Genomic DNA, 18,948 nt, shown 5'->3' with positions numbered 1-18,948 from the left:
GCCATTAAGGATGATGAGCCACTACCCAGGAACCACCTACCTGGTGGTGACTACCTCTGAGGACAAATAAACCTGGCAAATTGAAGTATGTGAGGCTGTGACAAAAGTCACAGGGAATAATTATATAATTAATAGTAATACAGTCCCACCTACCTCCCCAAATTCCGAAAATCCCTGAAAACAATCAATGAGATGATGGAGGGGAAAGCACCGAGGAGGGGGAGTAAAGTGCACCCAGTCGTCGTCACCACATCTTATGCCTGCAGAGCAGCCCACCCTTTCAGACGGATTTCAGTGACACTCTGAGAAGCAGGCAAGGTGGGAACTGCTATCCCCACTGCACGCAGTGTAAATCTTTACTGTTATAGTAATAAATATTTCATCTCTGGAAACAATTATTCATTTCGAATGCTCTATGAGAGACTCAAATTAATTATCAAAGAAAAGTTTGCCTAAGAAACTTATCAAAATGTATACATAAATGACTCTTGAATTAGACCTTTTGTAACCGTTTCCCCGTGTCTGTCATCTCTACTGTGCTGCATGATCACAGATCAGACACACAAATGCCCTTTCGGGTAGTAAAGGCTTAGGCTTGTGAGGCAGAAGCAGGTCTCTTTCTGCACAAATCAGAATAAAGCATCATCGTACACTCCCAGGACACACGGCTTGATCTAAGCCAGTGGTTCTCAAAGTGTGGCCCCGAACCAGCAGCATCAGCACCACCCAGGAAACTCAGAGAGCAATTCTCAGGCTCGCCCCCAGACTTCCGGGTCAGGAATTAGGGGACAAGACCCAGCAGTGTCTAACAAGCCTTCCAGGTGATTCTGATACACATGAAGTTCTTATAACCACTGATCCATCTAGGCCAGTAGTTCTCAACCTTGGCTGCACATTAGAATCACCTGGGAATCTTTTTAAAATCCCGATTTCTGGGCCTCGCCAGTCCCAATAACATGCCCTTAAAGTTAAAAAAAAAAATAAAAGTGCGACAAAGTAGCTACAAGATGGAATAAACGGCAGCAGAATTAGGAACATCCTAATTATATTCCAATCAAACCTCACAAACGTGAACACCTAAATGTTGGAAACTGGGAAGCAGAGGTGGACATTCCTCTGAGGTAGGGAACGAAAAAGGGGCTTGAATAGCAGTCAATTCTAGTCACTGCAAGTGTGAAAAGCACGGAAGTCCCAGTCAGCCAGCCAGGATGCCACTGGGGAAAGTGCGCAATTTCTACTAAAAAAATAATAAACACCTCACAACCGAAATACTGTCATTCTCAATCCAGAAAAAACAAGTATGTCCATCCAGCTAGAATGACAAGGACACATCCAACAGGCACTGGCAAGCGCTTGTCTCTTCGACCTTCCGAAATGACCAGCATCAGTGTCCAGAGTCTCTCCCTGCGACCAAGTGACTGCAGCATCCTTAATAGCATAATTCAATTAACGTTTAGAACTCCAACCATGACAGTCACCCTTTGAAATGTTTGGAATCATTTTCTGATAGGCAACATTTTTGAGGGCAGTACTAGATAGTAAGTGGGAACCTGAGCTTTACAGTAGACAGAACTAGGCCAACATTTAACTTTGTGACTTTGGGAAAGTGACTTGACTTTTCTGTGCCTCCTCTGTGACATGAGAATGTAAATGCTCACCTTGTAGGATTATTGTGAGGACTGAGGAAGATACTGTAATGCTTGTCAAATGCTGAGCTGGTGTTAGGTGCACAGACAGTATGTGATAAATGGTGGGGGGAGGAGGGCGAGAGAAGAAGATTCTTTACCTCCTCTTTGCAACTTTGTTCACATAGATTTTCCTATTTTCAATTTATAAATCTTGCTTATCCTTCAAGGTCCAGTTCAAATGCCAAATTCTCTATGAAAACTTCACCAGTAAAACCAGCCACTTAAAATGTATTATACGTACACATGAATAATAGGAACAATTAACACGCATCTAGTGCTTACCATGTCTGAGACAGTGTTCTAAGTGTGTCACGTATGTTAACTCATCTAATCCTCATGACAGCCCTGTGAGGGGGGGACTCATTACTATCCTCTTTTTTGTAATGAAGGGCGCAAGACAGAAAGCAGTCTGCCCAGGGCCACAGAGTGGCTGGTGGACTTGGCTCTGAGTCCCGCGGCCTGGCTCTCCCACACCTGCTCTCACCTGTGCTACATGCCTCCGCTGTCAGCTGAGAAGGATGGGTAATTACTGCAGAGACCTTCCCAGAGATGACAGTGTTATATTTAGTACAGCTGATGATGTTTTCTATGCATGCTAAAATCATTCATTACGGACAGCTTATTCACTCTTCATAAAAAATACTTCTCAAATTCTAGTTCCTTCCTCATCAGGCCTGGGAGATGGATCATTTTATCCTCATGTGACCCAAGAGATGGAGAATGCCCGATCACCCACTACATTAGACTGCCAAAACAAGCTGCCATCTAATACTCTGTGCAAATATAATACAGTCACTAGGAACTGAGCATCCAGTATTCTAGACAGTGTATGCCATACTTGCGGGTTTTGATATTAGACACACACACATTGTCAAAGATACTCCTTGTAGAAAAATATATTACTTTTCAAACTAAGGCAGGCTTAGGGGTATGGAATTGAGTCTTACCCCCCCCCCCCCAAAAAAATACAAATATGAACATTCTTTGTGTGGAAGACATAAAGTTAATATCTTCATTTTTTTAACCAAACTTTATAATACAGAATCAAGAGCAAGAATAAAACATACCTATCCAAGGGATAATGTTTAGGTTATAAAGAAAATTATAAGCTCTTAAAAGAGGAAGGCTTAGAAAGAAACTACTGTTTCTCCATAATTATAGCAGTGCTACTTTACCTACTTGTAGTCTGAATGTATTTTGGTTCCTTATTTTAAGATTCAGAAAGTGTTAGCACATCAATAGTGAACTCCATGTACTAGTTTTCTTAGGAATGGCCACCCTCAAAAACATATATGGCAAATGAGCCAAAATAAAGAAAAAAAGAATCATTCCTACTTTAAGAATTTTTCAAATAAAATCTACATCAACTATTCTTAAATTAGTCTCTAAATGTAATTCTATTTAAAACAAGCCAATCTGACATCAAGGAGCCTTATCATTGGCCGTGGGTCCACACTGAGGCCTCAGGGCTCCCAGGTGGCAGGAACAGAGAGGGCTGCCAGGACAAGTTTTACTGGTCAGACAGGGGCTGTAAGATACAGTCCAATGTAGGGACTTCAAATTCACCCACATTTGGTCCAGGGCTGGGGGGGGGGGGGCAGAGGTGGTGCAAAATAGCACAGGGAAGGCCAAGAGCTGAGGCAGTATAATGTACATTTCACCAAAATAAGGGCCCAAGCACCTCGGACTCTGAAAGTAAACAGACCCTGAACCTGGAGCACCTCACAGACACACCCATCGCGTCCTTCCACAACACACTGAGCTTGCCTCTATCAGGGCATTTAACGTATGTGGCAACTGTTTGTTGACTTCTGTTTCCACACTAAGGGAGGGGCTGTCTAATCATCCCAACAGCTTTAGTTAAGGGATAAGTGTAAAATACCGTACGAGCAACAAGGAAGGCAGCACACAGTAAGCAAACTGATGTCACTGTCTTTTCCTTGGTTCCATATTCTGTCTCAAGAACCTTTCATCCTATGACTGGGAGTCTCATTTTATTTTTATTTTTTTATCTATAATAATAAATGGGTAATATGCTAATTAGACCGGACGTCCTTCTGGACGAAGCCGGGGCCGGAGGGAAGCCGGTGCTGGCAGCCGGGGGAAGGAAGGCCTACTCTTGCACGAATTTTTGTGCATCGGGCCTCTAGTGTTTATATAATGTGAGCCATTTAACCTCTTTGGATCTAAGTTGTTTCTTCTATAAAAGGAAGAAGTTAAGACTAAATAATTCTTAAAGTCCTTTCATCTCAATAACTCCATGACTGTAAGATGGCACTGTATTCTAGTAATAAAGACATGTCAATGCTTGCTGAGTGCTTCTATGTGGTCAATAAACCTGAAACCAAAGTTGTGTTCTTTACTGCTATGCTAGTCAACTGCCACATATAAAAAACAATCCACAGAACATTATTTTTGAAAATACATGTAAGTGCATAACAAGTTTTAACAAAATGTAAAAGATAAAATAAAATAGTATTTGTTTTACACAACCCAGACTTGGCTTTGATCAAGTATGTCTAGGATTTATATATCTGGGAAAATAAATAGTTTACGCTAATATAAGTTGGGCAACTAGAAATCCAAGTGATACTCAAGTATGTAGGTTGCTGATGTCTCAGAGCTAGGTTCGTATTTCCAAAGGCCCACGGCAACATTTCCATCTAATGATCGTGCCATGGCCCTTCCTGAAACCCTGCAATCGCTCCCCTTGGCACTTAGAATGACACCCAGTCCTCACAGTGCCTGTGAGACACTGCACGAGCTGGCCCTCTGACTCCCCTGCCATCCTCTGCCATCTCCAGGCTTCTCTCTGCCAACTTGTCACACAGATCTTCACATGCCTGGTTCCTTCCTATCCTTCTGGGGTCCACTCAAAGGTTACCTCCTCAAAGCAGTCTTCCCTGCCTACCCAGGGAAGAGCTTTATCGGGGCGGGCGGGTACATCTCCTTCTCTGATGTTCTTCACAGCTCTTATCATGACTGAAATTACGTAGTTTGTTTGTTCCTTTACTTACTGTTTGCCTCTCCTGTCAACCCACTGGGACAGGGACAGAAGCTTTATGAGAGCAGCAACCTTGCTTAGCTTTCCTCACTTAACTTTGTGATGGCTTCATTTTACACATTAAGAATGGAGGCTCAAAAAAGTTAATGACTTGATCAAAGAAAGAGAATGGCATAAAGGTGATGCCGAAAATATGAACTTGTATCTTTACACCCAAACTTTCTATTTTTTCCCCTCACCTGAGGATATGTTTATTAATTTTACTGTATTTCTTTGTATAGTTTTTTTTTTAATGGTTGCACAAAGGATCATGTTTATTAATTTTAGAGAGAGGGAGAGAGAAACATCAATCGGTTGCCTCCCATTGCACAGACAGTATGTGATAAATGGTGGGGGGAGGAGGGCGAGAGAAGAAGATTCTTTACCTCCTCTTTGCAACTTTGTTCACATAGATTTTCCTATTTTCAATTTATAAATCTTGCTTATCCTTCAAGGTCCAGTTCAAATGCCAAATTCTCTATGAAAACTTCACCAGTAAAACCAGCCACTTAAAATGTATTATACGTACACATGAATAATAGGAACAATTAACACGCATCTAGTGCTTACCATGTCTGAGACATGGTGGAACAAACAACTTTTGGTGTATTGGATGAAGCTCCACCCAAACCACCTGGCTAGGGCTTTACTCCCAAACTTTCGGTTTCCTTTTTGGGTATCAGCACCTCCACTCTGATAATTACCTAGGTTCTAGACTCTAAATCCACCTACATTTTAAACTTCTAAAATACTTAAGAACTGCTATAACCCTATGAAGAAGAAGAAAAAAATAAAAAGATGACTCAAATGAGGTATGACAGATTCTAAAATGAAACTGCCAATTCTGTCAGCTGGTTCCAATAAACAAGAAAAGAGGTTAAGTAATGACATTAGGAAGTGTCTGAAATAATTCACATTTTTAAAGGATATGACTGAAAAGATGGAAGGTGATGCTAACCCAGAATGAAAAGCCTGTTTCATCTGTTTAAGACCAGTGAAAAGAAGGCTACAATTAAAAACAAAAACTAGTGAAGTAGCAACAACCAGAAACTGGACTTAAGAATGTTTAGGCATCGTGACAGTTACATTTTAAGCATCAATTTGGCTAGGCTTTGTGCCCAGATATTTGGTCAAACACGAGTCTAGGTGTTGCTGTGGAAGTATTGTGTAGATGTAATGTAATTAACATTCACAATCAGTTGACACTGATTTCCCTCCGTATTGTGGGTGGGCCACATCCAATCAGTTGAAGCTTTCAGAACAAAAAATAACCCTGAGGTTTCTGGGGAAGAAGGAATTCTGTGTCAAGACAGGAACAGAAATCCTACCTGAGTTTCCAGCCTGCTGACCTACCCTATAGATTTTAGACTCAGGACTGCAACATCAACTCTCGTCTGAGGTTCTAGCCTGCTGGCCAGTCCTGTGTGGATTTTGAATTTGCCAGCTCCTCCAATCATGTGAGTCAATTTCTTAAAAATCTCTCTCTTACACACACACACACACACACACACACACACACACACTCACCCCTACCATATGATTCAACCATTCCACTCCTAGGAATTTACCCAAGATAAATGAGGGCATATGTCCATACATAGGCATATACTAGTACATGGATGTTCACAGCAGCTTTCTTTCTAAAAATATTTTTTTTATTGATTTTTAAAGAGAGAGGAAGGGAGAAAGAAATAGAAACATCCATGAGAGAGAAATAACATCCATCAGCTGCCTCCTGCATGCCCCCTAATGGAGACTGAACCTGCAACCTGGGCATGTGCCCTGACTGGGAATCTAACTGGTGATCTCTTGGTTCCTGGGTCAATCAATGCTCAACCACTGAGTCACACTAGCTGGGCAACAGCAGTTTTATTTCTAAACGCCAAACACTAGAAACAACCCAATGTCTATCAAGAGGTGAAAGAATATACAAACTACAGCATGTCTGCAAAATGGAAAACCACTTAGCAATAAAAAGAAATGATTGGCACACACTACAAAATGGCTAAATCTCAAAATAATCATCCTGGATGAAAAGAAGCTAGGCTAAAAATGACTGCATAATGTACCCAGGACATGCCAACTAATGTAAAGAAAACAAATAGTGGTTGCCTGGGGAATACAGGGAGGTAGGGGAGTACCAAGAGACTAGAAAACTTTTGGGGGTCATAGATACATTCAGTATCTTGACTATGGTGATGGTTTTATGTGTATAAACATATGTCAAAGTTCATAAAATTGTACATTTTCAATATGTGCAGTTTAAGTATAATAATTATATCTCAATACAGTTGTTTTTAAAAAGTTGAGCCCTGGCCAGTGGGCTCAATGGTTAGTGTGTCAATCTGTGCACCAAAGGGTCGTGGTTTTAATTCCCAGTCAAGGGCACATACCTGGGTTGCAGATTCGTTCCCCAGGATGCGTGCAGGAGGCAACCAATAGCTGTCTCTCTCTCACATCAATAATTCTCTCCCCAGCCCCCACTTCCACTCTCTCTAAAAAGCAGTGGAAAAAATATCCTCAGGTGAGGATTAAAAAAAATTTCTTTTCATCGGAAGTGTTAAGGAAAAATGTCCAGACTTAAAAATGCCTTTTCAGCAGAAATAAATAAAGCCTTACTTAGGATCAATTGCCAAAGATAACCTAAAACTATTTCACTCCTTTTTGAGTCACCTTTTTTTAAACAAGAAAAAAAATCTTTAATCTGGGAAGGGTAAATAAGGATTAAAGGGATAAAGAGAAATTGAAGCTTGAGATAGGAAAGAGAGAGCAAAAAGAAGGAATTGCTTTTAATTCATATTTATAGATCAAGAAAAATCACATTCTAAGACATTAAATGCATCTGCAAATTTGGTAATTTCTAAGGAATGAGAAAGAAGGGCCATGAGAATGGATGCAGAATCCATGCAAAACTCTAGAACTTTCTGGCCCACCTGTCCCTAAACATGTGTGCTCTCCAGTGTATTCTAGTCTCGGTCTATAGCAGGGATATACGCTTCCAGGAGACTCACAATTCCCTTTGGTAATTTGATGAAAGTTATGGCCCAGAACAATGTGTATTTACATAAAGATTTACATGTAATTATTTCACAGGTTTCAAGAGCACCCCTGAACCTTGGCCATGTACTCCTCAGCTTCTCAGGTAAGGGAATTTCTCACAGAATCCTCCCCTGGGGTTTGTCTCTAAAACCCCCTGCAGAGTGAGTGAGGGGTATGGCACAGCTATGGCAATGAGAAATTTGAATGCTCACAAATAAAATTCACATGGAACCTAGGATCACATAATATTTTTCTAGATATGTTGGCAAAATAATTCAACTAGACAGATTCTTAGGTTACCTAGTAAGTGCTGATTAATAGATTTATGAAGAAAGTTTCTGATGGCTATACTGTAGAAGCCCCTTCTCTTAAACATTTGCTTCACAAAAGGACATAGAAAACATGCTTATCAAATTTTGGAGATAAGTTGTGACAGTAAGTAGCTGGACCACAGACCCAGGATTTAAAACATACCAACAAATTCAGCCTAGGGGTAAGGTAAAGGTCAGGAAAGATCCTCAAATTCAAAGACCTTTTCATATAGATACTTGCTTCTTCATCAACTACCAATAACTGGACTGCAAGCTCCTTGAGCACAAGTCTTATTGATCTTCCTAGAGCACCTGCAATATTGTCAGAATACACTTTGCTTGGGCTACATAACTCCATGGTAACGAATGGCTCTAATATCACAGTGCCTACGACACAAGCATTTGTTTCTCACTTACATAAAACGTCTACTGTGAATCAGCTTCAGCGAGGCTCCAACATCCTGGGACCCAGTCTGAAGGCTCCATCGTCCTGGGACGGGCCCTAGCCAAAGCATGCTGGTTCTATGAGAGAAAGAAAAGACGACCAGCAGAACCATGAAACGGAGTTTAAAACATCTGCTCAAATGCCTGACATGTCACTTCCTCTAACATTTTCACTGGTCAAGGAAAACCAAGTGTCCAAACCTGGTGTCAACAGAGTGGGAAATATAGTCCTCCTGCAGAGAGGACCCTGGTCGAGAGGCACAAACATTTTGAACAATACTACATTTTACCAGAGCCTCCCAACAGAACGTGCTCAGTGCCTGGAGGTAATTATTTATATCCCAGGCCATCAACACGGAAGGACAGGGACTGTACTCTGTCTTGTTCACTGGATGTACCAGCCACAGGGTGCTGGCCACACAGCAAAGGACAAGCTGAATGCTTACACGGTGCGCAGTAATGAGATGAGCATGGGACCTGGAATCACAAGCCTGGGATGAAGTGTTATGTCTGCCAATTCCTGACTTAGTGGAAAGTAATTTTTCTCTTCTGACTCTTGGATAGTTGTTGCAAAGATTAAATAAAAATATTTGTGAAAGCCCCATGAAAACTGTGCTTTAGCTGTTATCTTCAGATACATAGTCCAATAGGGTGAAATTTGATAAAGGTAAATTCATTTCAACTTTTATATAATGCAATACATAATATCTGGCATTTACTTTTAAAGCATCAACTGGCAAGAATAAGAAAGATTAGACTTAGAGCAGTTCACAGGAAAAAAACAAGAAGGTTTTAGTTGACCATACGCTCAATATGATCAAAGGGTAATGTGGCTGCCAGAAAATGTTAATGCAGATTTCAGGCTGCATTAATAGAAGCACAGTATCCAGTTAATAGCTTCATTGTCTTCAGCAATTGTCCAGCCACATCGGAAGTAGTCAGTTCAGCTCTGGCCGCCATGCCTTAAGAGGTATAGTGACAAACAGACTTTGTCCTGAGTTTAGCGATGTGGATGGAGAAAGGTTTGAATACTATGTCATGTGCATATGGTTTGAGAATTAGGGCTTTTCCCCCTTAGCACATCAAAAAGACTTAAGTAGGATTTAACAGTCATTCTCAGATACTTTAAGGGTTACTGTTTGTAAGAAGACTGTCACATACATAGTTCCAGATTGCCAAAGACCAGGAAGTGAAAGTTAGGGAAACAGATCTAGCTCAAAGGGAAGTTATTTCTAACTGGAAACATTCTAAAACAAGAAGGGTGGATGACAACATGATAGAGATGAATATAGGTGGAACAACTCTAACTTACTCCTGCATGTAACTGAGCATTTTTTGAGGCATTTGAAAATGTCCAAACAGTATTTCTCTTTTCTGATTAAATAGTAATACTAATAATAACAACAAGAAACAAGAACTGAAGTAAAAAGTAAAACAAGGAGTTGTTTGGCTTAACAGGCACCGAAAGGCATGCTGGGGAAGGGAAATGAAATTTCCAGCTAGATAACATTAAATACAGCCACAGTGTCTTGGTTTGCACAGAGGAAATAGGCTTAGTCAAAACAGAATTCTGCACGTTGTTTTTCCTGGTATGACCTAACTCCTGTAATTTCCAAGGAGGTGCAAAAAAAATATTTTACAAGTTCCTACAATGGCAATCAAGCAAAAATTTGCTAATACTAAGCTAGTGTTGTAATTACAAGACAACAATTCCTAGTGTATCGATCAACTTGAGTAAGTATTCAATTTTCCCATGGGAGACTATTACACACATGCCACTGGCATTTAAAAATGATCCCTTGCTACTGTCTTATTGTTTCCTTACTCTATTCAAAATCTAGCACTTTCCCCCCATTTCCAGCTTCCATTTCCCCACACATTGTCTGCACACTCTGGTCTCCCCAGTAGGTGATAAGTAGTGTATAAAGATAACACCTGACTTATCTTTATATCCCAACCCCTCATGTTAAAATCACTCAATTAGTATAGTAAACTCAAAAGTGTTTTTCAAAATTTCTTCCTTTACTAAAATAGTTTAAAGTTATGCACTAATTTCTCATTATATTTTAACTAGAGGCTCGGTGCATGAAATCTGTGTACAGGTAGGGTCTCTAGGCCTGGCAGGCAATCAGGGCCGATCTGTGGGGTGACCAGCAGGGCGATGGAGGGGGGGGGGGGGCGGCACTGGCACCCGCCTTGGCTGGCTCCGCCCCCTGCCATTGGTCACCTCCCTCTGTGGGCTGGGGGCAGCTCCTGTGTTGAGCGTCAGCCTCCTGGTGGTCAGTGTGCATCACAGCAACCAGTTATTCCACCGTTTGGTCGATTTGCAAATTAGGCTTTTATTATATAGGGATTGTTACACACGAGAAAGCCATAGCAGGCCATAAAGACACACTGAGTATTATGTGTGTTTCATTTCTTATTATAGCTACTCTTTGCAAAATATCTTGGGATACAAATTTCTTCTTCACTTAAATTTTTCTCTGCATCCTAAATGAACATATTTAACAGGATTTCACTGTACTAACATAAATTACTAACACCCTACTTATTGCCCTCACTGTAGGTACATAGATAAAATATGAACTTAAAAAAAAGGTTCATTGACTTTTAAAGTAAATTTGTATGTGCCTTTTTGGAATGAATGTACATTCAGATTTTTAAACATCTATTCTTCCAAGCTAAAAAAGTAAACGAAAATGTAAAAAAAAAAAAAAAAAAGCTGAACACCTATCCTCTGCAAGGGAGCATGCGAGTTTAGGACATATTTGGTACAGGTTAAGGCTTGTTGAACTTGTCACTGGATGCCTAGCCTGTTATTTATCTCTCCTCTCTTGTGGGCACTACCAAGAATTGCACAGGTCATGGGAACACAATGCTCTGCGGCAGGATCAGGAGAACATAGTTTCAAATCTCCCATGTCAACCCCTCTGACAAAAACAGTCTACATTCCACTGGGAGGTGGGAGAATGAGTCAGTAAATAGATAAAATAGTTGCCAGTTTGAAAATATAACTAACTAAAATGTTAAATTTCTTTTAAATTAGATACTTGTGTATTAAAGCAACTCTTTTTAATAGATGGAAATGATGCACAATAAACATTTATTTGTTTAAGAAGCCACTAGAAACTAATTATAGATAACATATACTGAATGTTTTCTGTGTGTTGGGCATACTTAAGTGCTCAACATACATTAACTCATGTATACCCTTCACCACAGCCATTTAAAATAGTATGATCAACATCCTCATTTCACAGGTCAGAAAAGAGAGGGACAGCATGGTTAAGTAACTTGCACAGGATCACACAGCTATGGGCAGGTGGGAAAGGGATATGAATTCAGGCAGGACTGCTTCAGGACCCATTCTTTAACCTCTATGGGTAGTTATCACTAAAATCCATACTTTGATATTTGAAGGCCTTTTTTGAGTTTATTAGCTTTAATCATATATGAAGAAAAATGTTTATCGGCAATCAAGACTGTACAGAATTACTATTAAAACTAGAGGCCCGGTGCATGAAATTCACGCATGGGTGTGTGTGTGTGCATGCATCCCTCAGCCCGGCCGGCACCCTCTCGCAATCTGGGCCCCTCAGGGGATGTCCGACTGGGGATTGGGCCTAAACCGGCAGTCGGACATCCCTCTCACAATCTGGGACGGCTGGCTCCTAACCGCTCGCCTGCCTGCCTGACCACCCCTAACCATTTGCCTGCCTGCCTGCCTGCCTGATCTCCCCTAACTGCTTCTGCCTTGGCCCCCGCCACCACAGCTTCATCTGGAAGGACATCTGGAAGGACGTTCAGCTGTCTGGTCTAATTAGCATATTACACTTTTATTATTATAGATGCTTTCACAACTTTTAAGATCAGATGACTGAATCCAATACATCACTTCATTTAAGCCAATAGCACAACTAATCTAATCTAATCTTTCTATGTAATATATATTTTGGCTTTATTATTCTTCATATGTGTAAGTGGGAGCCTTTTTATAAAGCATAAGTATGCGACACTATGTCACTATAAATACTTTGCACTGGCAAGATCTGGGATGTTTTACTCACATGAGTGTGCATTAACGTAATTCTACTACTTCTCAAATTCTAAACGCAATTATTCAACAGACCTTTGAATACTTAACAAACACCAAGTAGTATGGATACAAAGATAAATTAGATGGTCTCTGCTCTCAAGGGAGGCCACAGTTACAAAACAATGAAAGTAAGTGCTTTTAGGGAGCTATGACCAAGGTTCCAAGGGAACAGAGTTCCACCTAACATGGCAAGAATGACAGCAGTTCCATGTGCAAAGGCATGGAGATGTAACATTTTCCTCTTAGGGAATAACAAGCAATTTAAATTGAACCAGAATGCAAGGTGTACAAGGTAAGCCAGGGAAACAGTGATGTGAGATGAAGATGAAGCTGGAGCTAGATAAATAAGTGTCTTAGAAGTCATAATAAAAAGACCCAACCATTGCAAGGATTTAAGAGGGACAGTGATGAGATCAAATGTGCTAATGATAGTGGCTATCACACTTTATTTTCAACAACAGAACCCTGCACTCAAATGAAATATTATGCACACTTCCATACTTAACACTGATCATGTTAACTGCACTGGTTGAAATTGGAATGAGCCTGCTTGACTTCCTCCAGAAGCCTTTACCTAAGTTTCAATTCTACTAAGTCTTTACCTAAGTTTCAATTCTTACCTAAGTTTCAATTCAGTGCTTTAGAAAGAAGTCATTACATCTTCCCAATCATGTTCTATATACTTCATGCCTCTCCCAATGTGATTCTAACTTCTCAGGTATAAGGATTCATTCTCGTAGTTTATATTCAATTACAGAACTAGACGTAACTAAGGAGATAGTATGAGGCCTTCAAAATTAATGACAAAAAGTTACAGTACAGAAAAAGAAAGATAAAGATTATCAGCTTTTGCACTCTTGAGTTCAATTATAATTTAAGTGACCACACTTTCTAATCTACAAGTCAGAATTTATAGTTAGACATAATGGCCACAGATTATTCAAAACTCATACAGTGTTGGAAAATATAGACTATACTAGAGGACAGTACACGGATTCGTGCACTGGTGGGGTCCCTCGGCCTGGCCTGCACCCTCTCGCAATCTGGGACCCCTCAGGGGATGTCAGAGGCGGTTTCAGCCCAATTCCCGCAGGTGCACCGGTGGGGTCCCTTGGCCTGGCCTGTGGGGATCAGGCCAAAACCAGCAATCCCACATCCCTCGAGGGGTCCTGGATTGTGAGAGTGCACAGGCCAGGCTGAGAGACCCCACTGGTGCACGAATCCATGCACTGGGCCTCTAGTATGCATGTAAGATCTTTGGTTAATCTCTTCCCACCCTCCCCCCACTTTCCCTCTGAAAGTCTTCAGTCTGTTCCATGTTTCCATGCCTGTGTGTTGAGCATCTGCCCCCTGGTGGTCAGTGCGCATCATAGCTAACGGTCGAACGGTCACATTAGCTTTTTATATATGTAAATGATTGTAACTAATAATTGTAATACTTTTCAAGACTGATGTACTTGAATTTCCTTACAATAATTTTGTATGTGAAAATCCTTCCCCACCTGTCGTTTGAGCACCTGTTCTCTCACCTTATAAAATTAGGAGTTCTAAATGTGATCGCTGAGAATGATTGTCACTGTGAAACTGCTTCTTTCTCGTGGCCATCTAATCTGTTCCCAGCAGGAACATGTAAAACTGAGTCAAGACATGCATGTCTTACCTGACAATTTACTACTCTTGACTCTTCACAGTGAGAAGTACTAATAAAAAAGCAAGGTCACAATCCTAGAGAAAAGGTATTTAATGATGTATTGTTTTACATAAAACAATTTGATTTACTTTATACAATCCCTACCATCCTTCCTTCTGCCTTTATCCTCCCCTGTTCTTTGCACTAACATTTTCAGGGAACAAAATCACTTAAAAAGTCTCAATAAATTTTAAATTGTCATCCCCGTTATAAATAGATTAACTTAAAACAAATTCTCAAAACAATGCTTAACACATATTAAGAGCTACAGAACAATCTCATTTTTCTCCATCAGATAAAACACGGAAAAAACAACCAACAACCACCCTATCATGCATTAAAAGTTATCTTACAATATGTGGCTGAAGGCCAACTACTGACAATTACTGAAAGGAGGAAGAGGCGAGAGAAGCAGAGGATATAAATTTAATCCTTCAGTACATCATTTGATCAATATGTATAATATATTCACGTATAAACATGTTTAAGAAATGTTACTTTAAAAGAAACAATATAAACATCATTGTTAGGAAAATACCATTCCCATATGATATCATAAACTCAGTCCAAAACTTAGCATTCAGTGGATCATTTCTGGGCATACTCTAAGGCAGTGGTCGCCAATGGGTGGTTCGTGAGGCCCGAAAGGTTGATGACCACTGGTTTAAGGAAACCTTTGGAGCAGCGGTCACCAACTAGTGGTCTACGGACCGAAAGGTTGGCGACCGCTGCTCTAAGGTAAGGGCGAGTTTCGGAAATATATTCCATGAATATATATTTTTTAAGAAACTATACAATTACTGTGTTGATTTTAACAACATGTCAAATACAGTTAACTTAAAACAAATGCTGATAGGATTTTTAAATTATACATACTGTGTCTAATTGTCCACATATACAAAAATGTTCATAAATTTAAGATAAATTTATATTTTCCTCTAGCTTGTGAAAGTTGCAATAACCTTTCTATTTAAAATATTTCTAATTAAATCACATTCAATAACTGAAATTCAAACAATCTCCCAGATGAGACAGTTGGGGAAAAACAAAGAGGAGTTTCTATCATTCTGAATGTTCTACTGATGCTACAGATAAGATGACCCAACACTAAAAACTAGCATGGCTGGAATATGGAAAAGATAAATATGTAACAGTGAAAGAAAATCCTTTCAGAATGAGCGAAATGCAATTTACAGTGTCATCTGTAACCAAAATTCTGAACTCAGCCTTTCTTATTTTTAAAACTTTTGCCCAAATTTCTGCAGATTACAAGGTCTAAAATCCCACTTGGTGGATTTACACATACATATTAGTACTAGGTAATATTTTATGCTTAATAAGTCTAGCAAATATTACTTCAAAACCCAATTTACATAAAGCATGTTGCGCTGCTGACTACATTTTACAGAAAAAACTGGGAACAGAAAAATTAAGTGACATTTAAAAAGTGACACTGGGTTAAATAATGAAATTGAGAACATAAATCAGCCTTAAATTCTAATTAAAATTTCTAAATCATTACCTCTTTTCTCACAGATTTTGGCACAAATATTTTTTAAATGCAGTCTACTTTTTTTTTTTGCACGTACTTGAAAATTTTTAAAATAACATATCCTCATTAATGATAAATCTCAGTAATGAACTTATTTACCTTGCCATGCTCTAAAGTTAGCAATCCTTTGAGATAGTCGCTTGGGGTTTAAAAAAACAAACAAACTTATTTTAATATCACATTTTCCATCTTCATTTTTACTCATTTGTCCAATAGTGGAACTAAGAGCCGGTACTAAAAAATCAGTGGCATCATTCAAACTGTTCCCTACATTTTTGTAATATTCAATTATGCTAAGAGGAATAAAACTGTACCCATTAACCTAAATTTGGGCTCTCAACCCATAGTCAACATGAAAAAAATTATTTTGTCTAATGAATGAAACAAAACAAAAACTATTAAAAAGCTCTCAAAAGATACCTGAACACTAATATACCTGCACACTTAGTTCTTATCCTATAAATCCTGTGATTCCAAATAAACCCGACTGCACTAAAAAAAAAACAAACAAAAAAAAAACTCCCTTGAAAGTTTAAAGAGTATGTAGTTGTTCTTTTATCAAAATAGAATTTTTCACAAGTGACTAAATAGAACTGCACCTTAGGAAAATCGAGCCTTTAATTCTGGAGAATAATTTGCACCTAGAGAAAAATTCAAGGTAATGGTTTTCTCTACATGTGGACTTTAGACCAAATCTATTTATTTTAAATGTGCTGTAGCCACTTGTTGGGCTGTGCTGCAGGACCACCGTCCTAGTGAGAATATCTTGTAACAAGGTGCTTTTGATACCTCAGTAACTAAACTACCTTGGATGGGGTTCCAGACAAACCTGACCATAAAATTCTGGCATTTTAATTAGGTTTCAATGTATTCCTTAAATGGTAAAGCACAAATCACATGACAATTTTCCCATTCGGGTAAAACATTAATAAGGAGCACATAAGTAGCACAACTTTGCATTTAAGAAGCCCATAAACACTAATTTTATCCCCAAACATTTTTGGGAAAGAGCCAATTCAAGGAACGCACTGATAAATCTTGCATTATGCCAAAAATCTGTTGCTAAATTGTTGTATGCCAACTGATTTTTCATAAAACAAAACGCCTTTTATAAGTAGCATTAAAAAAGCATTAATTATTTGATGGCACCTTTTAGTCAGCCCTTTTTTGTAAAATATGGACTTCTCATATAATAACATAACTAACCACTATTTAATTTGTTGTGTAATCTTATATTTGTAAATATCAAATTTCTTAAAGTGAGCACAGCTGTTTTCACAGGACAACTTCATCCCAGCATTACTGCCTTCTCCCCATTTCCCAAGTTCTAAAAATGTAACCCCCAAACCAGCTGTCTATCTGTGGTAGCATGTACAGCAATACTAGAAAACTTGAAAAAAGAAATGGAGTGACATTTTTAATGTAAAGTAGAAATGTAAATGTATTCCCCAAAAGAGGTCAATGAATTCTTTTTGGTAATGATCACGATACATGCCCAATAAAAATTATTTTAAAAAATATCAAGATACGCATGTCTCAAGTCGCTTTCCCATATGTCTATCACCTGAAGGAAACCAAAACCTGTTTGTCTCCATGAACACTGACCTCCATGATGCCACCAAGGTCAATGAGACCTACAGGAGGGGATATGCTGAGTAAGTGCTGACCTGCCCAATTCTAGGGTTCCCCTTAAAAATAGAGAAGGGAGAAACAAAAATAACATTTATTCACATCTCACAGGGAATGATGTCTTAGGCTTTAACATTCAAGTACCCCAACCACAGGATTTTATGTAGACATATGTCAGAAATGGCCAATAGGACAAGATCTCAAAGGGGCATCACTTCACAGAACCAGGTACAGAAATCGCTGCCCAGGAAGAATGAAGGAGACCCCAGGCTGAACAAGCCTCTTACACCTGGGACTGAGCGCCTTCCGCATCCTGGCGACTGGCCACAAGGACTCAATTTCAAAATGAGGGCTCTTTCTCTCTTGGCAGAACTCTTCGAAGAGGACAAATAACCAAAGATCCTTAACCAGGAGGAGTACCCACATATGAGAAAGGCTTAGGTGAAGGAAGGGGCCTGCGCAGGCCTATCCCACCAGTTAACATTAAATTCCCGGGGGAGGGTCCTGGCTGATCTCTTCTTCACCAAAGACCCCCTCGGGCATCTCCTCTGCCGTCACCATCTTGCGCCTTTTCACAAACCAGGCATTCTCTTGGGTGAGCTTTAAAGTGTAAACACATTTACCCACTTGGTGTAACCTGGTTAAGCTAGACTCCAAAACCTTCTCGATGTGAAAGCACTCTATTTTGAAATTTCCCAATAACTTTCAAGTATGGGGGGAAAAAAAAAAAAAAAGACAAGTCAGAGCTAGCGCTTGCTCATTTCGAAGTGACTCCACGGAGAGCAGTTTCGCGATGGATAGTTCATCCTAACGTCTGGAAAACGGGTCGCACGCCTGGTAACAGCGCGAAAGCCAGGAGGGGAACCCTGGGCCCGGGCACCGGGTCTTCGGTGGGCCGAGGACCGGGCAGCGAGAGGGCCTCCCAGCCCCTCCAGGGCCGCTCCCGACGGGCGGGTGGCACCGGGTCAGGGCGGTGGCTTAACCCCGGCCGCTCCGACTCGACTCGGCTTTGCTGGGCTCCAGCGCTCCCTGCGAAAGGGCCGCAGCCTATCAAGTGCCCGGGCGTCCTCCCAGTCCCCCCGCGGAACGCCGAGCCGACACCTGAAACCCACGAGACAAACATCACCTTGTTTCGGGGCTGCAGAGTTCGCAGTGAGGATTTTGAAAGTCCACCTGGCACAGATTCAGCTGGTGCGTGTGTATGTGTGTGTGTGTGTGTGTGTGAAAGATTAACCCGCTTCCTGCATAAACAGGGAAGGGCTCGCGGCCATCCAAGCAGCTCCCTCTCTCCCAAGTAACTTTCTTATCCTTTGGTCCTAAAATAACCAGAAGCAACAAACACCGAGCATTGGCATGGCAACGTCCACACACCGTGCCCCGGTGCTGCCCGCGCTCGGAGTCGCTCCGGGCTGGTTCCCACCCAGACGGGTCCTCCCGGTCCCGCTCGCGTCCACCC

At 40.4% G+C, this 18,948-nt stretch overlaps 1 long non-coding RNA gene across 2 annotated transcripts in view; it reads right to left on the bottom strand.

Moving 5' to 3' along the window:
• Positions 1-18,942, bottom strand: part of LOC106724733 — a 50,221-nt gene extending 31,279 nt beyond the window's left edge. For both annotated transcript variants that reach the window (XR_001360573.1, XR_001360572.1), the window contains exons 1-2: positions 18,619-18,942; positions 8,499-8,603 (exon numbers count right to left, since the gene is read on the bottom strand). This is a non-coding gene — a long non-coding RNA (uncharacterized LOC106724733). The remainder of the gene's footprint in view (positions 1-8,498; positions 8,604-18,618) is intronic.
• Positions 18,943-18,948: the final 6 nt, after the last annotated feature.

Source organism: Myotis brandtii, unplaced genomic scaffold (assembly GCF_000412655.1).
Source record: "Myotis brandtii unplaced genomic scaffold, ASM41265v1 scaffold1214, whole genome shotgun sequence".
Lineage (NCBI taxonomy): Eukaryota > Metazoa > Chordata > Mammalia > Chiroptera > Vespertilionidae > Myotis > Myotis brandtii.
Note: the sequence above shows the minus strand (reverse complement) of the source record. Positions and strands in the feature narration are given on the sequence as shown.